Raw genomic sequence first — 23,948 nt, 5'->3', positions numbered from 1 at the left:
TAGCACAAAGATTTTCAGTAAGACATATTTGTAACTAAATTAGTTGATTTTGCCTTAAATTGAAATTGTAGGCGAACCTCGTGAACTGTTTATTAAAAACATTCCAATTAGCATGTACCTTGTGCTCTTGTTTGTAAATATGTGTATATATTTTCTGCACGGCCCGCGTCGGCAGTCGTTTAGTCCCTGGCAGGGCCCCGTTTGTTAAAGTCCCCTCCTTTGCGCCCTATTGGAGAGCCGCTCGCCCTGCTCTGATGCCCGTGGGGTGGAGACAGGGGGTTGTCCAGTGCGGTGACTGTGTTTGCCTTGTGGGAAGTGACAATGTGAGTTAGCCCTGGTCTTGGAGCAGAAGCTTTAATCCGGGACGGTGTGAGATCCGGCTCTAAATCTGCTATTCCCGGGAACGGTCCGAGCACTGACTTTACCGGCCTTTACAGGATTACCGCTTCTGGATGTGGACTCCAGCGATCTGCTACAAAGTGAGGATTTTTGTTAAATTGTCTTTTTTTTTTTAACGACTTGTATTAACTTGGTTACATTACCATAAATACCCTGTAAGGGGGTAGGGTGCCCCAGGGGTAATTCTCCCTTAGCTTGTTTTCATTATAACAATGATGCTCTTTCTGTAATGTGAAGCACGCAGCTGCTGCAGAACCTCTTTTAGGAGTAGCTGATGATGCCTAACACAGTGACCACCTATGGTATATATATAATGCAGCACTGTATTTATTGGATGATGACCCCTGCTTATCATTATTTGATGTATTAAATACTAGTCCTCTCTCATTTGGCACGCAAAGGGTTAAAGGCAAATGCTGGAAGCACGCAAAGAGGTTCTGCAGCAGCTTTGGCCCGGTGAATAGACAAATAGTTACCCATGTTTTGGCTGATGATGAACGTTTGCCCTGCAGACAGAAAAGCTGCCCCTCTGCCCCTGCTGAATGCTACACCAGATTTACACAAATCCCCCCCATCCCCCTACTAAATGTATCCAGAGATCTCTAGCAACAGTCCCTACTGGAAATCCCAAGTCTATACATTCTATAGGTGGAGAAATATAAGTGTTTAAGAATAAAAGTTACATTTCAAATAAACTAATCGTAAATATGGGCATTTCTCTGTTATTACACTTATATCACAATTTACAGATTCTGTAGTTTTTTTGGGGGAAAAGTATGTGCTGGGATTTGTAGTGCTATGTCCCGTGACTCTATGGCTAGTCCCTTATTGAATGTACATTAAATGACATAACATGTGATCAGGATGTAGCGCTGATCTGGTTCGGAGAGTAATAATTTCCAGGGTAATAATTTCCAGTATAGCTTTATGGGTTGACACCGGACCAAAGAGTGAGGTTCAAGGTGGTCCTTGCTGTCCCCCATACTGAAGAAGAGCCTTAGGTGTTACAAGCCCTCCACCATGAATGAGACATACTCATACCTGGGAACTTTTAATTTTTTTAATTTACCCTTTAATAGCCCACTGCGAAGATTCTATGTAGTGACTCGCCAAATGTGTTACCCAAATTGCTGTAATACGTGTCATTATTTAAAAATATACCTGCATTCAAGCAGGAATATCAACCATAACATACTGGTAGCAAAAGCACTGATTGGGAGTTATATGTATATATAATCACTGCAGGGTAGAATAGGAAGGAGTCAGATCCAGAGTGCAGGACCTTGTCAATCCGTTCCCAGGTGTGGAAATACCTGTTTAGTTGTATGACATGATACGGCAGATTGGCACCCCGCTGATAGCGATGTTTAGATGATGCAGCGGGGGATGATACTCACATCCGGGACATGAGTTGTGTACATGCAGAACAAAAATATTTACTCTGTGAATAAATTCATTAAAATTCAAGTATTATCAAATATTCTTGCTATTATTCAACTCTCTTCTATAAAAGACATACACATGTAATCAAAGAGGTGGCATTATGTAATATATAATATAATATACTATAGATAGATATATAATTATCCATGGGTGATATACTACTTTTATACTAAAATGCATAAATGCATATGGTCTGGCTCAACACAGACATATGGCTGGTAAACAAATGTAATATTGGTGTACAGCATTTATCCCTTTTTTTATACTTTCATGCATTTTATTGAACAATGACTGCACTGATCTATAGAATCTTTGAATCGTGTAAACTTGTAATCGTAGTAGGCGGGTTGTCGTTGCACTGCAGCAGTTACACAGTTACTCATCTCTCCTTTCACATACTGATGTCTTCTATTATTGACCCTTCTGTTTGGGTGATAAACTCCTTGGTCAGTGAATTATGTTTTCTGCCGCTTTCCTCATTTCCCCTCTTTTAACCCCTTGTTAGTAAAACAAATACCGATTCATCTGGAGTCTAGCTCTGTGTCTATAAAAGGTATATTAAGACTTTTCCCCCCCTGGGCTCGGTCACGTGTCTTTGTTATGGTGATGATTTGAATAAACTGGATTGTAAATGACAAAGTAAGGCATTTTAACCCCTTCCATCTTAACTCTCATTATATTAATAGCACTTGAGCAGAAAAGACATTAAATTATTTTATTTTTTTGTCAGTGAGTTTATTTTATTTTCTCTCCTTTCCCCCCAACAATAAAGGGTTGAATATTGATCGGTGATACTGTACATTTTTTTTATTTATATATTTTTTCAATCTTGATATCTGTATGACCTCGTTTACAGGATATTCCAACTTATCTTTTGTTTTTCCATTCTGGCCATTTTACTGTATTTGATTCAAAAAAAAATTCTAATTGGGGAAGGGGATTTAGTGCCATTTCTGGCCCCAGCCCATGGCTGGTAGGTTTGGAAAGAACCACCAGCCAGAGTAGCCATGAAGGTGACCACATTGGCCATGTTTTCCAGAACACACATAATTTTTACATATTGCTGACCAGCCCAGATAAGATGCTGCCCTGCAGTATGGGTGATGTATACATTCAATGAAGGGAACCAATTAGTCAGGGAACCAAACTAGGAGGCTTCATAGCAACCTTCAAGCTTCATGGTGGCCACTCGACCTCAAGGCCAGAGGACCAAGCTTTCCCTCGCACACAGGTACTCGCCAAGAAGCAAAACTGAGCCCATGTTGCCTTCACGGAGTGTCCTTGGAGACTCGGCACTGTCTTTTGTGGCCAACATGAGAGCTCAGTTACCGAACTTGAAGACTTAAGTAAACTCACAACAACCAGATGGGACTCGATGCAGGTTCAAATACTTTTTCAGCTTGTCATGGTCTTGACAGTGTCCTTGCGATGGTGCGAGGAGCCGCGCGATGCTTACCTGCACTTCTCCTGTTCTCTCCGTTCCACGGCAAACACCGCGTCGGTGCTACAGTCGCTGTATAGAAAGTGGGGGAGGGAACGCGTATTTCTACCATTCTTTCTATTTCAGTTTCTAACGTCCGCTTTGTCAAATTCTATTAAACCCAAATCCATATTTCATGATTTAAAAAAATATTTACTCTCATACCCCCCCTCCCCCGTTATTTCCCCCCCAGGCCGTTTCTGTCCAATGAGATGTAGATACATAAGTTATCTCTTTGCTTTTCCCGAAGTAGATAGTGTCAACTTTCATGGCCTTTGTTTTCCTTCACAAACATGACAAGGTCAGAGGGCAGAGATTATCGACCGCCGTGATACATTGTTACAGACAGCGCTACATACAGAAACATAGCGTGTGACGGCCGACAAGACCCATTCTCTCCATCTAGTCGCCCGTTTTCCTGACCTTAATCGGTCGTTGGTCTCGTCTTAGATTCAGGATCCATATGCCGATCCCATGCATGTTTAAACCCCCTTGCTGTATTAGCCTCTACCACTTCTGCTGGGAGGTGGTTCTAAGCTCCCTTCCTCAGATCATTATTATTTACATCTGAAAAGAGGACCTCTGAGGCCTGTAAAGCTTATGTGACAATATATCCTAAGCTTTTAATGTTGGGCCACTGAAAGATATCACAGATGTGATTTAGGGCTTTGCTATAAGAGCTCTTTCCGTGGAGCCATCATTATCACCTAGCAGATTTAAGATGAGGCCCCTGTAGCTTGGGAGGCATAGATCTTCTGCTCCGATCCCCCAGACCCCTAGTCTATGTGTGTTTCACGCGCCCCCTCCCTCCGCTGCTTCCGGGGGGGGGGGGATTAGTAAACATGGTGATTTCTGTAAGCACGGAAATAATAATAATGTATGTTGTTTTATTGGGAAGGTTCGGCCGTTGATGGGATTTATTGATGGTTGCCACATTATTGTCATGCACTTGGTATGTAGTCAGCTCAGGGTGTAACTAGACCACAGTATGTTTAAATGACCCCCCCTTCGTCACATACAATAACATGCCATCGTAAAGCACGGCTACATCATCAGCCTTCCTGGCCGGTTGTTGTTATACTCGGTGCTTATTGTGATTGTGAATCAGTCTTGGGAATCCTCGTGTGTTTCCGATATTAAACCTGAAGTCATAATTTGTATGAAGTACTATACAAGTTCTGTGCCATAAACCCCTTTGTACAGCGCTGCGGAATATGATGGCGCTATATAAAACAATAATCAGAATAAGCGTCCTAGAATGGCATGCTGTATCTTGGCAGCTGTGTCGACAAAATATTAATTGCACTTTTCAGTATGTTAAGCAAGTAGACCATGGACATTCTTTTCTCTAAAGGGTTAACCACATAAAATCCTTTTAAATCCAGTTTCAGGCTGCAATAGCCTATCAGCGCCTGATTTTGTGTCACATGACATTTAAGTGTTCCCTTTATTAAAAAGTGAGCAAGCAGAATGTTACATGACTACATTTCTATTCTCTGTGTTTTCTAGAAATATTTCTAATGAGGCATTAAATTCATCAATGTTTGGGAAAAAGTATCATTTTTAAAAAAAAATATTTTTTCTCCCCGGGTGGTCTGATCGCCACTAACTTACTTATATCACAGCCGATGCAGCGCTAAATGCAATTATTCCTAGATTTGTTCCGTTGTCCTTTCCTTCGCGTAGTTTGAGCAGCGCTTTAGTGGCTACTTCTGAGATGATAAGAGCATTTAAAGAATAAATAAATAGATAAAAAAATAGTAAATAAAAACAAATTAAATAAAAATATTGAGGAAAATGGTTTAATTGCTGAAATATTGGTGCGATCGCACTGGTTATCTGCCTTCATATAATTATTTCTCCGCTGATTCTCGCTGGCACCGAGAAGTTTCTCTGGGAAATGTATTGAATTCTGTCTACTTATGGGGCTATTTTGTTTAATTATTGATTTAAAATCTATGGGCGACCTTATAATCCAGATCCTCCTGGTTGTAGGAGTTTGACGACCCAATTACAGCCTTGAAAGTATAAATATTATTTCTCGAGGGTGTTCTCTATAATTTGGCACTACGTGGCTTTAACCAATAACCGATGGCTGAGAATATTAACCCCTTCACGACAAAGCCCGTACATGTACACAATGCATTGTCATTAATGGGTTTAAGGACAACTCGTTATCTTTTAAGGGGTAAAGTAATGATGAAGGGTAGAGTCCCGCGTCCGGCTACGTGGGGTGGATGACAGCGGAGAGGAGCCTAATCATGGCAGAGATTAACCCCTTAATGACAAAGCCCATACATGTACGGGCTCAAAATGCATTGTTTTCAGAGTTTTCGGGGTTTCGGGACCACCCATTGTCCTTAAGGGGTTAACATTAATAAAAACGACGGCTCCTCCGGAAAGTTCCAGCGGTTTGCCTCCTGGTTCCACTCGCACATGTCCCGCCACGATGCGTTTGTGTTAAGTTGAGAAGGTGGAAAAAAAAATGGGGGCAGCCCCTGCCTTATGTTTAAGTGAGAAGAGCATAAAAGAGACTTTGTGTCGTACTTCGAGCTATAAAAATACCGCCAGGCGGGTTTGAACAGAGGCGCGATTGAAGAACATCAAGGCTGGTTTTCCGACTCCGATGTAATGTGAGTAAAATGGGACCGGAGCGGTCGTAGCCGAAGCCCGGGTCTGGTTATAATTAGCCAAACGGCTTTAGATTGCGGGAAACGTCAAATAGCTTTAATATTGATAATCTGGGAAGCAAACGCGGCTATTGCTATCCGTTTAGCCATTAAAATGCTCGCGGGAGGGAACGACTTCAGGTTTTTTGAGCCTTTTTTGTTCTTTTTATCGGCGGCCAACTGGAAAAAATAATAAAAATACAAATACAGCCCCTCCAGCTGTCGTTGGCTAAATGTTGGCAGAGCTTTATGGGAGTGGTAGTTCTGAGAATGTTGGACTGTAACGTGTTGAGCGGGAGGGTGTGCGAATATCATAGGAAATTAGGAATTATATTTTAACCACACTTGGATGGAGTCTGAATGCTGGCTGAGTGTTATGGGAGTAAGGGAGTTGTAGTTCAAAAACCAACGCAAAGTGCAGGTAGAAGGACCCAATCAACTAAGTCTGGTCATTTAGAGACCTCGGGAGGCCCTTTGCGAGAGGGGGCATGACTCTGCCTGCCCAAGAGGAAAATTGCCCCTACAGAGATGCAAGTAGGCACTCATCGAAGGGAAAGGCGTTAACGATGGGGCTGACCGCTGGATGGAGGGGAGAGGCGGAAGGACATGGCATGGGTTGAGGCGTCTTTTAATCACCATTCTGCCCCCCATGAGGGTCCCGGTTTTTTAAAGTTAAGGTGTAGTGAGCTTGCTATGGGGCGAGGGCAAGCTGGTGTGGAATAGTGATAGATGTTAGGCCATGAGAAGAGGAGCACACGGTACTTGCCGATACACCCGACCCACCGTGTTAATTGGCGGAGCGGCCGGTGGGCGCAGAAAATATCGCATCTCATGATGAGGGAGATGGGATCCCAAAATTGCCAGATTATAGACGTTCTATTTGTTTATGGAAACGTATGTTACAACCGTGTGTTTACCGTATGTTTACAGATCATGTAGTCGATGCACTAGGTTGTTAGTAAACAAATGTTGCAGCATTTGGTAAATAAATATTGCGGCCGGTCCTGGCTCTGGCGTCTGTTTGATGTGTGCCCATCGTTTGAAAGCGGGGGAATCTATAAATATATATATCGTGTAAGATGTAACACACGGACTGCATAGTAAATGTAAGTATTTTAGTGAACGTGTTGATTTAGGGTAGGTGTAGTGGCTGCCTATTATAGAAATATCATATGCACTAATAATTAGTAGTAGTTATTCTGGGTCCGGGGTCCATTTCCTATGTATATTTAAGAATTGTGAAACTCCTTTGAATGAAAGAACATGTTAACAAAACAGAGGGATGTGGGTCTGTTAAACAGATGTCAAAGATCCGTCTCAGAGAGCGTGTTATTCGAGACCTCAGGCGGCTTTAGACGCGGAGACAAAAACATTACTTTTTCAGTTATGGAAAAACCTTTAACCCTCTGAGCGCCTTGTTTCACTTAGTCCTATACCAAAGCAACGGCGTGCAACCCCTTTTGGTAACGAAACGGCAAACCGGCCCTATTATTCTATTCTAAAGTCAATTAAAAAAGAAGGAAACAGAAGAGCTTACACTCTAATGTGAGTTAGGAAAAAAAAAATACATCGTCCATCTAAGGGTTAATTGATAGGTTGCCCAGGCTTCCAGTTTGTGTAATAATTTTTTTTTAAAAAAAAGCTCTAGTAAGTACAGGCGCTTGAACCGGAATAGTATCATCAGATGTAGCGTAGATACTCTGCTCTCCTGAGGCTCTGCTCGCTAAGCTGTGTTAATGCCAACTAGGTCATGCGCAATCATTCAGGTTAATTGCTCTGTAATAATGCCCCAATTAGCACCGCAGCTATTAAGTAAAACAAACATTTTCTTATGCCATTGACTAAGTCATTAGTCTCTGAATGGCCCCTGTGCAACCTTCCACCAGCCTTTGCTGTTGTCTGGCTATAACTCCCATCACTTCTGGCCAGATCAAAGATTTTGATGCTTTGTCAATACGCTTCAAGGCCTTATATGACCTCTCGGAGCTGCCAGCTGGGTAAGAAGGATCATACATCAGTTAAGAACGTGGTATTTATTAGGGTATATTCGTGTGTTCTAAAGCGAAATGCATCGTAGTAAAATAAATATATATTTTTAATCTCCCGTCGTCGTGCAGTCAGGGGCCCCTTAGACGATTGAGGGCCCTAAGCAGCTGTTTGTTCTGCGTAGACTTTAGAGCCACCCCTGGCAATTCCTACGCCAGATGGGGTAGTTACGAGTTTCATTACATAACCATTGAGTCAAGGTCACAGATGGCCCCCGCCCAAGGATTTCTGATCTCTGTTTACATCACATTCCGTGTCAGACAATCGTGTCATTTGTGTTCGCGGCGCTGATTAGTAAAATGATTTCCTTCCTACGTGATTTCATTCTCTGCATTTTATCCAGTATTAACTGATGGCAGCGCATGCGAATATTGTTTTTTTTTTTTTTTAGAAATAAATATACTTTTTTTTGGTAATCTGTGTTAAAAGATAAAGAAATAATGAAGAATGTATATTCTTAAAGAAAAGAATGTTGGGACGGCTGTTTAAATGACTTACTGTAGCCCAAGCATTCATTGATCACCCAGCTGCTGGACACCACCGCAGCGCCCCAGGTTATTCAGAGCTCCACCTCTTCTAGGGGAGTGGCTTTGTGTAGGGGTGGAGCTAGCTCCAGAGTGCCTTTAATTGGGTGGGGAGTGGGTGTGGCAACATTCTGCTCCCCTGCTAGGAAAAAGAATAAACTTACCAGGAGACCCAGGGTAGAGGGACTTCACCTGGAGACTCCGAGTCAAACCCGTAGCGTTCCCAGGTATATATATATAAAATATTCATTCACACCCTTTAACCTGAACACATACATTTTTACAGCCGTTATCAGCATTAAGGGGCTGAGAGTTCTGGGAGTTGTAGCACCCCAGCTCAAAGAACCGCAGGCTTCCTGCCCTGAAACAAATCATCTTTAATTCTGTTTTGTCAGAGCGTAAAATAAATGAATACTGTAGCTATCTTAACACACAATAAAAACACAAAAACTAGATTATGGTTGTGAGTAATATATGAGCTATTCACTGATCTGTAATTCTGGACACCCTAGAACCTTAATTATGATTTTCCGGGTTATAACGCATAACGATGATGAGTTTATGACCTCATCAACAATTATGTTATGGCGTTGGTGTCTTTAATAACTGTGAAACTCGCCCGTTCTCTGTGCAGCTTGCTTGAAAAAAGGGAGAGGAGGTGTGATAGAAACATTTAAATACATACAATGATAAATGTTACAATAATGGGGTGTCAGAGGCTTATATGTAAGGTAAGTTTTAGTTTATGAAAAGAAAGTGGTAAAAAGGTGGAACAGCCTCCCAGCAGAAGTGGTAGAGGCTAATACAGCGAGGCCATTTAGACATGCATGGGATAGGCAGATGACTCCTGAATATAAAACAGGACCAACAACCGAAGGTCTGAGTCTTTACATCTGGAAAAACAGACACTAGATGGGCATCTGCTGTCAAATTCTATGTTTCTAATTTTTATTTTCTATTGGGCTAGGAAATGTACAGATCAAAGTAGTAAGTATGCGTTTATATCAGTTGGACTGATGATGTCACAGCTGGATGATGTAACAATGTTTTGGTTTTTTTTATGCCTCCTGTGCTGTTTTGGACAACTTTGTTCCATTTAAAATTATATATCAACTCTCTTTGGGTTGGGATTCTTTTTTCCTCTTAACGTAAATATTGTTGTAGAATAGCGTAGCTGCAATAACGACTCTTTGGCAGGGCGCTTTGCCTTATTATTTTTAGCTTATGCTTACACTAATGTAAATCCATTATGCAAAATATAGTAAAAATTGAGCACTGTTAAAAAAAAAAAAAGAAAAGAAAAAAAGGCTATTTTTGTTTCCATTAGGAATAATTTGAGAATCTGCTTAAATATCACCACGGAGGTCAATGCCCCAAATCCTCGCTGTGCAGCACGGGGTGCAGTAGCCTCTGCTCTGCTAATAGCTGGTTTGATGCGGGCGAGTTGGAGATTAACTAGTAGAAGCTGTTTAATGTTTGCGTTCCTATTAAATAGTTAAAGACCCCATTCATGACCAAGTAAGGCAAACATTTCGATGCCAGCGGTCGGAACGTATACTGTTATTTTCCCATATGGAAAAAAATAACTGTGTTTAGAGGACATTCCTAAAAGCTGCTTTACCATTCATCAAGCTCTGTACGATCTTCGTAGAATATACACCCTCTGCGCTGGGAGGACGAGGGGCCGGGAGGACGAGGGGCCGGGAGGACGAGAGGCCGGGAATAATAGTTGTTCTGCTTGGGGTATTTTGTTTCATATTCTTGTTACAGGTCAAACCCGTTCCTAGTTACCGCAGACAACCAGGAATATTCTTGCGTATCCTTTTACCGGTTCTGACGTCTCATCTAAAATTGTGGTGGCTTCCGCAGGCATTGTCCGGCTTTTGGAATAAAACCCGCTCCAAAGATGGGATTTTCAGATGTTTAACCTCTAACGGTTTCATGTTATTTTTTTGGCTTTGCATTTATGATTTGGACGCCTGCATAGTTGTATACCTGCGTATTTCCAGCTTCCAAGATGGGACTGGGAATGAGGACCGGACGTTACGTTCTGATACCCCGGGTATGGCTGCATGCGTCCAGCTGGTGGCCGCACATGGCACGACCAGATCTGCCGCTGGGCTGACCATATCGGCAAGAATGTGGCTTTGTTGCCCACCAGGCATTTGCCCAGTGTACCAGAAGGCCAGTCCGGGCCCAGGTGTAGCATGGGAGTAGAGCGTACTGTTTTCGGTCATGTTTGGCAGCAATGGAATAAAAACATATTGGGGTCAAATAATGTGAATCGTTCCATTGGTTACTTGGTTATTGCATCACTTATAAGGATTGCTCTATGGACGTTACCCCCATTTATTGGTACATAATACGTAACTTTAATATGCCTTCTTGGAGCACGTGGTTGTTCTTTATGGTATATAATGGTTATTTAAGGACGTGAGACTGTAATCAAATCTAAATGTCTATATATATATAATTTTTTTTTTTTTTTGTAAATGTGTAGCTGGAGCAGCTGTCTATCTAGTTTTACCCCGTTAGACGGATTTGACTTCACAGTCTGAGCCACAGAAGATAATATCCTGTTGTCCAAATGCGGGTGAGGTTGTTTTTGTTCTTCTTCTTGGAGACTTTGCCGTGTCTTGGCGTAGATAATCCAGGAGGCTGATAGGAAATCCACAATCTTTAGTCAAGGTCCCTAGAAAAATAAACATCACTTAAAAAAACATCATGTTCCACTCCGTACCATTAACCCTTAAATGGTGAGTAATAATTCACATATTAAATCAATAACTGGTGAAACACTATAGTCTGGGGGCCTCGTTGGACAAAAACCCCCTTTCATGAGCAGGAACTAATGGGCAGGTGGAATACGACTAGGGTTATATTTACTAGTTTGTAGTTTCTATCCATACTTTATAAAAAAAAAAGTAATCCAAACAAAATGTAACAATAGTATGTTGTTCATGCCTGGAGTCTTGCAGGCCATAAGGGGCCGACCATTGATGACATCATGTCGGTGTTACATCAGAAGGCTTTGTGAGCTCTGCAACACGTGACCAATCAGGATCTTTATTTTAAGATGGGGCGGGGAGGTTACGGAAGGCTTGTATACCTTCCCATCTTATTGGAAATGTTGTAGATGGCTGTCCACTTGTTGAAATCTCGGAAGACTAGAATTTCACACCGTTCTGCTCATCTGTTCATTTTTCCTGCTGTAAAAACTCGAACCCGAATCAGTCCTTGTCTTATGTGAGATACAGGATAGCCATATGCTTATCCCGCGCATGTTTAAATTCCCTCGCCGTATTGGCTTTTATTATTTACATCATTGTACAGCGCCACAGAATATGATGGCACTATATAAAACAATAGCGTGTTGTAATATACCCTATTGCCCTGTTTTTAATAAGTTACAAAGTGTTTTATGCCTTTCCAACCAGGCTGTCCTAGAACAATACTGGGATAATAGATGGTCTGTGCGTTTGCTCTGATGTCTGTTGTGGTTGCTAATTACTAATTCATGACATTATGTTTACAAAGTTGCGTAAAGGTTGGCAAGATTTAGGCATTTTCCCAGCAGTTACAAGCATGCAGTGTTAATTATTATTGGCTTCTATACGTTTTTTTTTTGTTTTTTTTAGTCTGTTCCAGAACAAAAAAAAACTTATTTATTTCCACATTTTATCTGATACATTGTGATCTGTTATGATCGGCCCTTGTCGTTTGATTTAGTACATATTTTATAGCAATACAAAGAAGTTAGAAGGTTCTGTAGTTGATCGAAAATTTGGTTCACTATCTTTTTTAAGTATATAAAAAAAAAATGCAATGGGAAAAAACTGCTCTGTATACAGTCATGTCGGTCAGCATTGACAAAAACCCACTTTTATCTAATTTTAGATCCAATAAACTTGCTTTATCTGCCAACCTGGAGGCAGCCATTGTTCTCAGTTGTTTGTTATTTGGGATGATTTCCATGCTCAGACATCACACTGACCTCACTCTTTATGGCGATGCTTTTTCTCTGTAGACTTTCACTAATTACAGTTGGGTGATTTTAACACCGAAATAATCCATAGTTTTGCCCCAGGTGGTATGATAAGGGGAGAAGGGATTTTTCCCTTCTCCCCTTAAACAAGGGGAGAAGGCCTTGTTTTAGGCCTCCTCTGGCCTAAAACAAGCCCATTTTATTCAACTTTACTTATTCATTCATTAGCACAGCTTAATGCACATGCCAAGCCATTCCTTCAAGCTCTTTGCCTAAAATCATAGTCCTGGATGAAGTCCTTCCTGAATTTGCTGACGCAGCATTCTGGGGTTTGAATTATTCTACGGAGGTGTAAATAATCCACGTATATGTTGAAAATTTTGCCATTGGACAGAATCTTCACAGCAGACTACATACATAGTAATTCTCTATTAAATCATAATTTTACAGCGGAGACATGTCCAAGAAGTTCCAGGAGCGCCAGCGTGTCTGTTAATTGTATGTAAATAACTTGCCACATATAGTATGCAAAGTACTAGTCAATGTAATCTGTGGTTGACTGCTCCGTGTATTTACTTGGCAGGCTTGGGAATTTAGATAGGCGAAGTACTAAAGGGGAACACAATGCATTTATTGTATTGTTTGTATTTGTTTAATTTAAATGTTAAGCTCATGGAAGATGAGATCTGTGTCTCAAAGTGGCAAGCGGCATCTAATCCATTTCATGCCCTTAAGTTCTCTCCCTTCCCACCTAGAGTTACGAAATAGAGCTACTAAAATGTTCAATGTTAAAACATATCTGGAAAAATGAAAGCATCTCAATATTTACAGCTTGGTGGAGAGAAGAAAGATAAGAGACAATAGAAACATTTAACCTACATGTACGGGCTCAAAATGCATTGTTTTCAATGGGTTTAGGGACCGCCTATTGTCCTTAAGGGGTTAAATACATGGAAGGGAACATACGCAGGGAAGCTTAATTCAAGGAAGGAGAAATGTTAATCTAAAACCAGAGGGTCAGCGGCTTAGGTGTAATGTAAGGAAGTGGAACAGCCAGGTGGGACTGGGGGTAAGGAGGGGGCCCTGGCACTTTAAGGCCAACGGCCGCTTAATGACATAAGCATTGATAACGACTGCCTTCGGCAGGCGGCACAATAAGTTTTTATGCTGGACCAGCTGGGCATATCCAGCTGGTGGCCGCACACTTGCTGTGGCTCACTGGCCCTTGCCATGTAGCCAGTCCAGGCCTGGAAACAGCCCTCCATCAGTAGATTTTCCAGGTATGGTCACCACACCATTTGCCATTAGCTTGTTTCAGGTCCTTTCTCCTGATCTACTAATATCCTCTTGTAACAAGGTGTAGAACTTGTTTGGTGTTGTGCTTTTTGGCTCATTGTCCTGCTGAACTGAGACATTTCTATCGTTTGAGATTCTTGGCCGACGTGTTTGTCAAGAATTCGCCTGCACTTTGCATTATCTGTCCTCCCCCTTTGTAAAAGCTTCCTGCTTGAGCGAGGCTTCAGGATTTGGATCAGATTTTAGTGCTCTGACACAGAAGGCAGCCAGCATACTCCCTTAATCAAACCCTGATGCTGTAGGATTCCAATTTCTACTGAACACAACATAATGTCACGTTAGTAGTAATTTGGTGTTGCAATTCCGCATATAGCCACTAGGGGCATTCTACATTAATAATAACTTTTAGCATTTATATCATGGGAATTTGCATTATTATTATTATTATTATTATTATTATTATTATTTTTTTTTTATAGCGTCATTAAATTCCAAGTAGTATATAACATAACAATTTGACTTACAGAAACAACAGGTGTTTAGAGATATAGGGTGCTGGCATATATCGGAAACTAGGAGGCTATACACGTTCCCTTTTTTCTTCTGTTGTTATTATCTTTTATATATATTTATATCACCAACAGATTCCGCAGAGTAGTACAACGGGTTATACAGACAATAACAAATATAAGGTGTACCGGTTGCGGCATAACATGCTCCACCGCCTTTTACTCCGCAGACTTAGTCATCGCTGTCTGACGTTTTGTTTTTATTTTATCTATGATAAGAAAAGTTATATGTTTTTCTCTTAATTAACCGGACGCCTTATTTAGATGTTATTAGATAGAATGAATAAATTTATTAGAGGCGATCTAGGTGAGTTTGTACTGGAATCCGGACCATAATTCACAAACGTCCGCTAAATTATAGATTTTCTTTATTGTGGGATATGATGCCTGTGACATATGATTCATGCGATTGTAGAAATAATTTTCTGGGGCGTCAGCAGCGTGTGTTTTGTGTCCCGCGTTATATATAGCGCTGAATATGTCTTATGCTGATGCTAATATCGTTGCCCCCTCCCACGTAAACACTTAGTCACACTTTATGGCTGCTGGGCTGGAAGCCTTATGTAAGAATACGAGCCAACGTTCGCTTAATGGCGTTCTCCCTTTAAATAGGGATTCCCTCCTTGCTTCACTCGGGGGGACTTTTACGGCTGCATTCTAGTTCTAGTGTGTTGGGCCGTTCTCTTTTGTCGAGAAGAAGGAACGTAATAAAGGAACAATATAATTAAATAGATTTGGTGGAAAGGCCCGTGTGATTAACTGGTAACCCCTTCTAGAATTTGGAAGACCCTACCCGAGAGCAAAGAAGAATGAAGGAATATAACTGGGAAAGACCGCTACAAATTATAAGTGTTGAAAAGAAATATTTTATAAAAAAGAAACAAATATGATTCTTAAGATCCCAAGATTGTGTTAAATAAAAGATACATAATGGTAGTCAGCGTTTATAGACCTTTACATCTAATCGGGCCCTAAGCAGCTGCGTAATCGTAATGACATCATCGGTGGTATGAGGGCAGTTCTGTTTTGTGGCTTAAGGTGGCAGGTGCTGGGGGGCTGCTGTTGATGTTACTATTAGAATAAAGGCCGTTGTTTATTCCCGCCGTCCTGCCGCTCTTAACCACAACTCCCATGGTGCGTATCCGGACACTTGACTCCTAGTCACTGCAGAATCTAGGCTGAGTTTGCTGGCATACTCTGGATTGTAGGAGTCGTAGTCTGCGGGCACCGGATTTTGCCTAAAAAAACCTTCTTAAGATTCCACATTGAAGAAAAAAACCAGGTTTCGGTATATTGCATGTCTGTTATTGTGAAAGAGACATCTGGTGCCGAAAAGGAAGGGTGGGCTCCGTTACCCCCTCCCCCGCTGCCTCTCCCTGAAGTCTGGTTCCTATTTTAAAACTTTTTTTTTTCTTTTTTTTTTTTTAAGAAAGTTTCCTTCTCCAATTCTTAATTGGCAATTAAGGTTTAATATCTGTTTTACGTTTAGAGGGAGGATTGTTTTCTGCTTCTTTAGATACATAATCTTGTGTTTGATGGAGTCGGCCATGTTTTTTTGTAACTAGCGGAAGCGCGTTTGCTGTTTCTATTTTTTGAATCAAACATAAGACCGCCGCGCTATAAGCAGAGCAGCCATATTGTTTGGAATTGTTTGATTTTTTTTTTACAAAATAGGGTTACAGATAGCTAGTGGTTAACGTGCAGTTTATTAGAGTCCAGGAAGTTTGGTACAGCTTCCTACGTGAGCCCATAGGTGCCATTTTCACGCGGGGAGGGGGGGCATTGATAAAACGTCCTGGCTTTGTCTTTAACGGAAGCAGACATGATCTCCGTAAACAGATCCAGTGATAAATTACATGAGTCTACGCAAATGGGTGGAGTCTAAACAGGAACAGGCAGTGCTTTCATTAAACCCCTCCCTCTTTTATTTATCGCGGGCGGTGGGGCCGTAGTCACATGCCTAATCAGTTCCTGCCTTTAAATGGTTTAACACGCGCGAGTACGCGGCTTCATTCAGCGGAAAACCTGCGTCTTCTGCCATAATTTCCTCCGTGCCGTCTGCACTATATAACTTTAGTGTTTATAACTTTGTTTTTCGCCGTCACCGATTCTCTGATAGGTCGAACCCGTCCCGTTAACATATATTACCACATTTTAACGACTGCTTAAATGATCCCATCTGCACTAAACTGTTTTTTTTTGCCTAACGCAGCTGTTCTAAAAGACCGAAATAAACTAAAACATGTTTACGTAACTTGCTTATTTTCTCGTTAATTATTCGCTCCCCCCCCCAATGTGCGTTTCATTACATCCTAAGCCGCGGGTTGCCCCCAGTGCACGCAGACATTAATATTAATAACAGATGTGTTCCATTGTTTTTCTATTTTTATCTGCCCTGTGTCTTTAACCGCTTGCACCGGCTTCTCACGATACACTCGCTGCCCTTTGAAGCATCTCGTTGCATGCAGATCGCTCCGGAAGAGCGTAGGGGATTGGAATCAGGTGTGCAGGATTGGGTTGCATCTTGGAGATCAGATAACTCCTTAACCACATGCGAAAAAAGCAAACTTATATAGTCAGTGGCCCAATGTGTACTAATTAGAGCCATCTGGACGGTATCCATGTACAAGGTAACGGCTGGTCATAGAAGACTGCACTTGTCTAGACAAACTTTTCTGTTTTTTTAATTCAGAATTAAAAAAATATATTTAAGTCTGGATCCCTGGCGTAGTTTATTTAAAGTGCCGTTAACAATTTTTTTAAATATCTTTGACTCTGTTGGGGTCGTAGCAGCTCTGCCTTGTAGAAATGCCATGTAGAAGAATAGATAATACCATGAAATAAAATGTAATAGTAATGTGCATTAAAGTTAATATGGTAATATGTATGATGACCAGCACCTGGTCATTAGATGTTGGGAGTCAGGGACACACGGCTCCTAAATATCTTTTAAGTATCTCCCGAGAAGTCGGTCAGTCAGTCTTCTAAATGTAGCTCGAAAAATGCCAAGCATATATAAACTGGGAGAGCTGGGAGAAGGACCCACCCTGACACATCCGGCTTTACCAGCAATAACAATTTGAAGCCCCCATCATTGGGTTATCATGGACAACCACACTTAAAGGGTTACTCCGGCTGTCGTAGGTACTTTAATGCATTTAATAACTGATGAACCCCCTTACCTTTTTATGGGGTCCGCCTTGCAAATGCATGGAAGGATTCTGCAGGATCCCTCCATATATGTTTTCCTCCTACTATTTGGCTCTCAAGAGATGTGTTCGGCTATGATATCTACTAGTCGTCGTCCAGCTCCAGTGCTGGCTCTGTGAGGGTTCTGGGGTGGGATCTAATGAGACCCCCATATGTGCAAAACCGTCTCCCGATGGCGTCAATGTTGGACCATAGAGTTGCGCTGCACCTCTGGAACTGCAGCTTGTCTTAAAAGTATTTTTTCTCTTACATCGAACTTTAATATGCGTTCTTTGTTGAGGATCCTGCCTCCTGTAGTGTACGAGTTCCAGGTGACTGAAGCCAATTCCAACGAGACTAGCATATGTCTGATGAACTGAAACCTAAATGAGGTCAACCAGCGGAATAGTGAATCCCAGCTGTTAACCTAGCCATGGATGAAATGTGCTATCGTGCGGATTATTAGTTAAACATCTGGTGCCTTACATAATAAAATTCGTATTATTGTAATTTAGCAAACCATTTTTTATAAAAATGTGTCTGTCCCACAAAGCAGCCAAGTTCTGCTAGGAGAGAATGCATTGGAAGTTTGAGTCGTTCTGCAAGGTGCCTGTCAAGGCCATACTTGTTATGTTCCATTTTTAGGTAGTCATCAGAGTTGCTAATTGTGTGCCTTGTAGATTTGTGTTATTTATTAGTTTTTCCCTCCCAGAAAGTATAGAATGCATATTAAATTATATACTAAGTAGTTTAATCTTCATTATCACACCTGGAACTTCCCAGGGTAGTCAACCTGGGGGCTTCGGGTCAAACCCAGAATGTTTCTATGTATTTTGATCCTTGCCTTGGCTTTTTGGGGCATTGGACTGTTTCTTGAAGCTTTTCTGTTGCTGAAAAAGGTGTGCATTATAACGTATAGAAGAATGCTTGTGGTAGTTTAGATAATGAGATAATCTGATTTTTGGTTTGTATTTTTTTTTTTTTTTTTTGCAGAACCCTCTCTGTCCCAGCTAAATCCTCTTAATCCCCCCTCCTTCAATGCATAAGAGAAAAAACAATTATTTTAAATGGAACAGTCAGCTGTCATATGCAATAAATACCTATATTGCCTCTGCAAGAAAATCATTGAAAATATCTGTATTTATATTAAAACAAAAAATATTATCTGTCTGTTAACCTAAAATATGTTGAGTGGACAGTTTATTACACCTATTAATGTCTATAAGCAGTTTTTCTTCTAGCAGTAATTCCCAATATGGCCACAAGGTGGTGCTTTATACCTGAATTTGAATCTGGAATAAGCACAATATAATTGTTTTACCCCATGTCTAAAGCCAAACAAATCTGGCACACATACACACACACACACACACACACACACACACAATATCACTATTTTTGGCAAATCTGGCACCATTTTGATTAATTATGATATGTTTTCATAGTTGTACAACTAAAGCTTAAGTGTTCAAGATTATTAATAATATTGATATACTATTATTACATATTGTTTTGGGCTCTGGTAAGCTCGTCCCCCAATACTTGCACTCCTCTATGCTGAAGGGGGCACGTCTGAATTACCCAGCAACCTATTGGGTTACCAATGGTAGAAGGATTTTTGGGTGGCATTAAAGAATTCTATATCTCCATATGTTTTAAAATGAAAACAATATAATATAGAGTAGGGCAACTGAACGTGTTTCTTTAAAGAATTGTATATTAAAAGGACGTGGGGGGATTTAATCAACTAAAAGAAGAATGTGGCCTTATGTACCGTCATGAGAAAACTGTGTGACAGCTTCACATTTGTCCCCAGGGATGAACGTTGTCCTTATTCCTCTCCATTAAAAGAGTCCTGTTTGAAAAAAAAACCACACAATCTAGAATTAGTTTTAATAAATTAATTTTGGTTATGCTCGAAGCTGTGAAGGTGTCAGTTCCATTTTTAATAACCTATGAGAAAGCAATGGAATGGAAACGCAGAGACCTTTATGCAGAGCGTCTTCTGCCCTTTAGTGATCAGAAGTAACGCAAGCAGCGTCTTTAAAGACCTCGAGGGAAATGAACAGCAACGTTTCATCAACTGACTTTTCCAGCTATCACCCACATACCGTACACTAAATCATTCGAAATGTATACTTAAATCCCTCCATCCCTCCAAACAGAACACCTTATACATTTTGGAGAACATACCCTAAACGTCCGGTTTCTCTGGTATACGTAAATAGCTTTGACACAGCGCACACCGCTACGGCCATTACATCACGAGACCAGCCGTTCTCCTGTGTCTGCTCTCATTATTAAGGTGGTTTTGTCCTCAGAATTGCAGCTCGTTGCATGTTTTTTGATGCTGGACCCCCCATCAATTTTACCACAAAGTCACTTAGATCACAAATCTTCCCCATTCTGTTCTTTTGGTCAACAACTAAAGCACTAGACCACCCCTACGTGGCTATTGTATGTATTCTTCTGTGGCAGTTTTGGTGGTGAGGCAATGTACATATACCCCCCATGTATCCTGTCTTTCATGAGACAGTCCTAAATTATGGCATAGAGAGCTTTAAAAAATCAATGGCGGTCTGGGCTGTTGCAGTATAGAACCCCATTGCAGCTCCCACGTGGCCCCCTCAAATCACTCGAGCGCCACCATGGCTCTTCAGGTAAGGTGGGTGGGGGCAATGCCTCTGATCCTGCCCACTCATGCATCTGGTATAGCCACTTTCTTCTCTGACTCCACCCCTCCCACCCGTAGCCACACCCCCAATACAAGTGTCCTGTTTTGGACAGCTGGAATGTTTAGGGTCTTATGGATACAAGCGATTCTAGCGTGAACTTTGAAGAAAGAAAAGTTCCAATCAGCATTAAAGAATGGCGGATAAGATTTATTCTAATGAGGCGCCTGCTTCGCGCTGATACAAAATATCATAACATTCTTATTTTTACTGCATTACCCTAAATCAATGTTTGTGTGACGAGTGTTTCTATTCTTATCTGATCATTCTGCCGGTAAAGCATCATATAGTGATCTGTTATTCCATAATCGATACTCTTGATGTATAAAGCATAATGATGGTTTGATACATTTAGACCAAGAAATCCAAATACGTCGGCCTGTATTATGAGTAAATATTATGGTTAATGATTTTGTAGCAGATAGAAAGGAATAAGGGTGGCGGGTATGAATATCCAACATGGCTGCATCATAAGGGATCTTTGGCCCTCATTCTTTACAAGCCCTTCAATGCAAATGATAACTGCGACGAGGTTTAAAAAATACCTATTAAAGTATTAAGAAAGTAAGTAATATGGTTAAAGGATTGAGAACGTTCAGAGTGATGCAATTCAGGATGACAACCCAACAAATATATTGTGACGAACAACAGGGCAGGATACTCAAGGTGAAGACCAAGTTCCAATTGTTACCCAAGTTTGTTTTGTGTACTAAGGAACTCATTTACTTAACGTCGGCTGCCGCTGAAAATATACATTTCAAAAACCTTATCGCTGTCCATTTCCAGTAAAAGCGCCATTGTGTGCCACGCATTGTGTAAAGATTAAATGAATTTGGATCATTCACATCCAGTTAATCATCTAGTTAATCTGTGAAAATAAATCCCTATTTTGTAGTTTGATGATTAAAATATTAGGTGACGGAATTACTGGCCGATTGTGCTCTATTAGACTATTGTTCTGTTCCTCCTGTGCAAAACTTCCGTTTTGCTGTGCGTGTGTATATATATATATATATATATATATATATATATATATATATATATATATATATGTGTATGTATGTCAAAAAATATATTTTTTGACATTGTCCTATCACCATGGCAATTAATTGTAGTGTCAATCAGCTGTGCCATTACTCATTATGGCGGTAAGACCACTTTGTAAGCTTATGAGAGCAGGTCCATCTTCTACCTCTGTATCATTCTGTAGTAATCGTCTTGTCGTTATATATATATATATATATATATATATATATCTATATATATATCGCCAGTTTTAATGTTAATTGTTGCTGTACTCCTATTGTAATATCTCTGTTGAATCTGCTTATATACTGTTAATAAATGTCATGTTTATTTATTTATAGGTTTCCTCCATTCCCGCGATTAAGGATGTGTTGCAGAAGATAAAATTCAGGTTTACTAAACCACCTAGAAATATCCATTGGTTTATGTAAGTAACAGATTTTAACATTTTTCTGAAATGCTGGCAACCGTTATGGAGTACGATGTTGAGAATAATCATCAGAACAATTAATGATTTTTTTTGTAGGCAAATCAATTGTTAGAATAACGGATAGTTAACTTGCAACGGGTTATGTACAGTGATTGGAACAACAGAATCTAATTACAGTGGGAATTGTCATCTTCACAGCAAATGGCATAAACGAAGTGCTTTGGGCTTTGTGTTTGTTTTTCTAACCATTTAATATATGGATTTTTTTTCCACCTTTCCCCTCTTCCATTCCATTTTCTCCTTCCCATTCCCTACTTTTGTTGGCTCAGGAAAGGGGTTTCCTGGTGGAACGCAAATGGTTAGTTACCCGTTAATGGGAAACATTATATGACCGTAGGAGTAGTAGCTACAGACCATCGTGTACCCGAGCAACATGAAAACTGACTGTATATCATGGGAGCTGCGCTCAACAACAAAAATGTTACTGTGTAGTGTCAGCCCCCACAACCCAAGGCTCTAACTACAATCCCCACGAAGCTCAGCCAGAAATATTACCCTACTGTTACGAGCTGCTATTACCGTGATAACCAAGTAGCAATGCTGCGGCTCAACATCATGAGCGATCTGTGAACCTTATGCGGTATTAAAAAAGGGACATAAAGGCTTGGGACAAGAATAGGGCGCTTGATAGTTTTGCAGATGTTGTGGTAACATTTAGCACTGAAAGTGCTGTTATTACGTTTGTCATGATGTTCAGCCAACCAAACCGATGGCTGAAAATCATAAAATATGCATTCCTCAGAAACTGCAGTACCAATCCTTAATGATATAAAAGCTAGCCTCTGGCTCTCCGGTTGTTAAGTACTCAGTTTCCCATGATTCCTAACATACTAGACTGGATGACAGTCATGGGAAATGTAGACTCAACTAGCTGCAATACATCTTTGAAATAAACTACCTTGTGTCTGCCGCATGCAAACTGTGTCTGCCCAGACAGGGACTGTGTGTCTGTGAATGAGCAGCTGCTAGAGTGCAGGGGAGGATACCAACTAGAGGGAGAGGAAGATAACTGACCAAACCACTCTGACAGCAGGGGGGGTACAAAATTAAAAAAAAACATTTTATGCTGCACATTTGCCTGACTACCAGGTGTGTTTTTTCCGCTCTCTATGTCTAGTTAACCTACTTTCTCCCTCACCTGCTGCTGCTCCAGTGGGCCTCTTCCAGGGCGGAAATAAGACATATAAACAAATACGGAATTCGAACACACGTGATACATGTTCGGCTAAAGAGCTCAAGATTTTAAGCGTACTGGGAATTTCTAAATGATTTGATTGTTAGTTTTTAAATCAAGATACATTTTGTCGTTGTTTAAACACTGTGTTAATTTAACATGTTACATTTGTGAAAATATTCACTTTATAATTATGGTTAAAAATGAAATAATTAGTTTTATAGAATTATGTAGATTCACATTGTTTTAAGGGCTAAATTAGGGCAAACGGCTCGGTTGTTGGAATAAATCTGTTGTGAGTAGAATCGCCCTGGGTTATGTTCTCTGCAGTGGCTTTTTTTTTTTTCCACTCGAGGAGCAGACTTTCCACAGAACAATCACATAATGCAAACTCTTCCATCTGCGGTATTTCTGGCAAAAAAAAAAAAAAAACCTCCGCTCTTGCTTCTTGTATAAAATTAGATCAAGTAGCCCCCGCTGGCAAAAAAATCAAGTCTCATAAATCACATTTCAACCGCACTGCCATCCGAAAATCTGTCCTTGCAGAACGGCTAGGGCATCAGTTGGTACGGAAAAAAAAAGACTTTTATTATCACAAGCAGGGTGGGTGATGGTGCAGGGCCCCCCGGGGACCGTATTTTAACCCTTTCAGTGTCACGGGGGTTATGCAATGCATCGCACACTTCCTCAGGATCCACAAAGGTCAAAGCCATCCAGTGGAAGTCACAGAGAGTTTATATTTGTGTACGTTCCTATTACCCTCAAAAATGTAGGCTCTTCCAAGTATATGACGCGCATCTCTTTAGTAAGAAAGGAAATAACAACAAGCCAAATAAATTCTCAGTGAGAACCTCGGTGTTGTTTCTTTTGGATATTTTTACTCTGCCCCAAAGGCTCCACTTTTAAAAACAAAGCAACTGATCTTT

General features: G+C 40.7%; 1 protein-coding gene across 1 annotated transcript in view; it reads left to right on the top strand.

The window, feature by feature from the left end:
* Nucleotides 1–342: 342 nt before the first annotated feature.
* Nucleotides 343–23,948, top strand: part of LZTS2 (leucine zipper tumor suppressor 2) — a 62,212-nt gene continuing 38,606 nt past the window's right edge. The window contains exons 1-2 of the mRNA XM_053450393.1: nt 343–479; nt 21,700–21,785. The gene's annotated coding sequence lies outside the window, so the exon portion shown is untranslated. The remainder of the gene's footprint in view (nt 480–21,699; nt 21,786–23,948) is intronic.

This window comes from Spea bombifrons, chromosome 11 (assembly GCF_027358695.1).
Source record: "Spea bombifrons isolate aSpeBom1 chromosome 11, aSpeBom1.2.pri, whole genome shotgun sequence".
Taxonomy (NCBI): Eukaryota; Metazoa; Chordata; class Amphibia; order Anura; family Pelobatidae; genus Spea; species Spea bombifrons.
The sequence above is the reverse complement of the archived record's forward strand: the minus strand, read 5'-3'. Positions and strand labels throughout refer to the sequence as shown.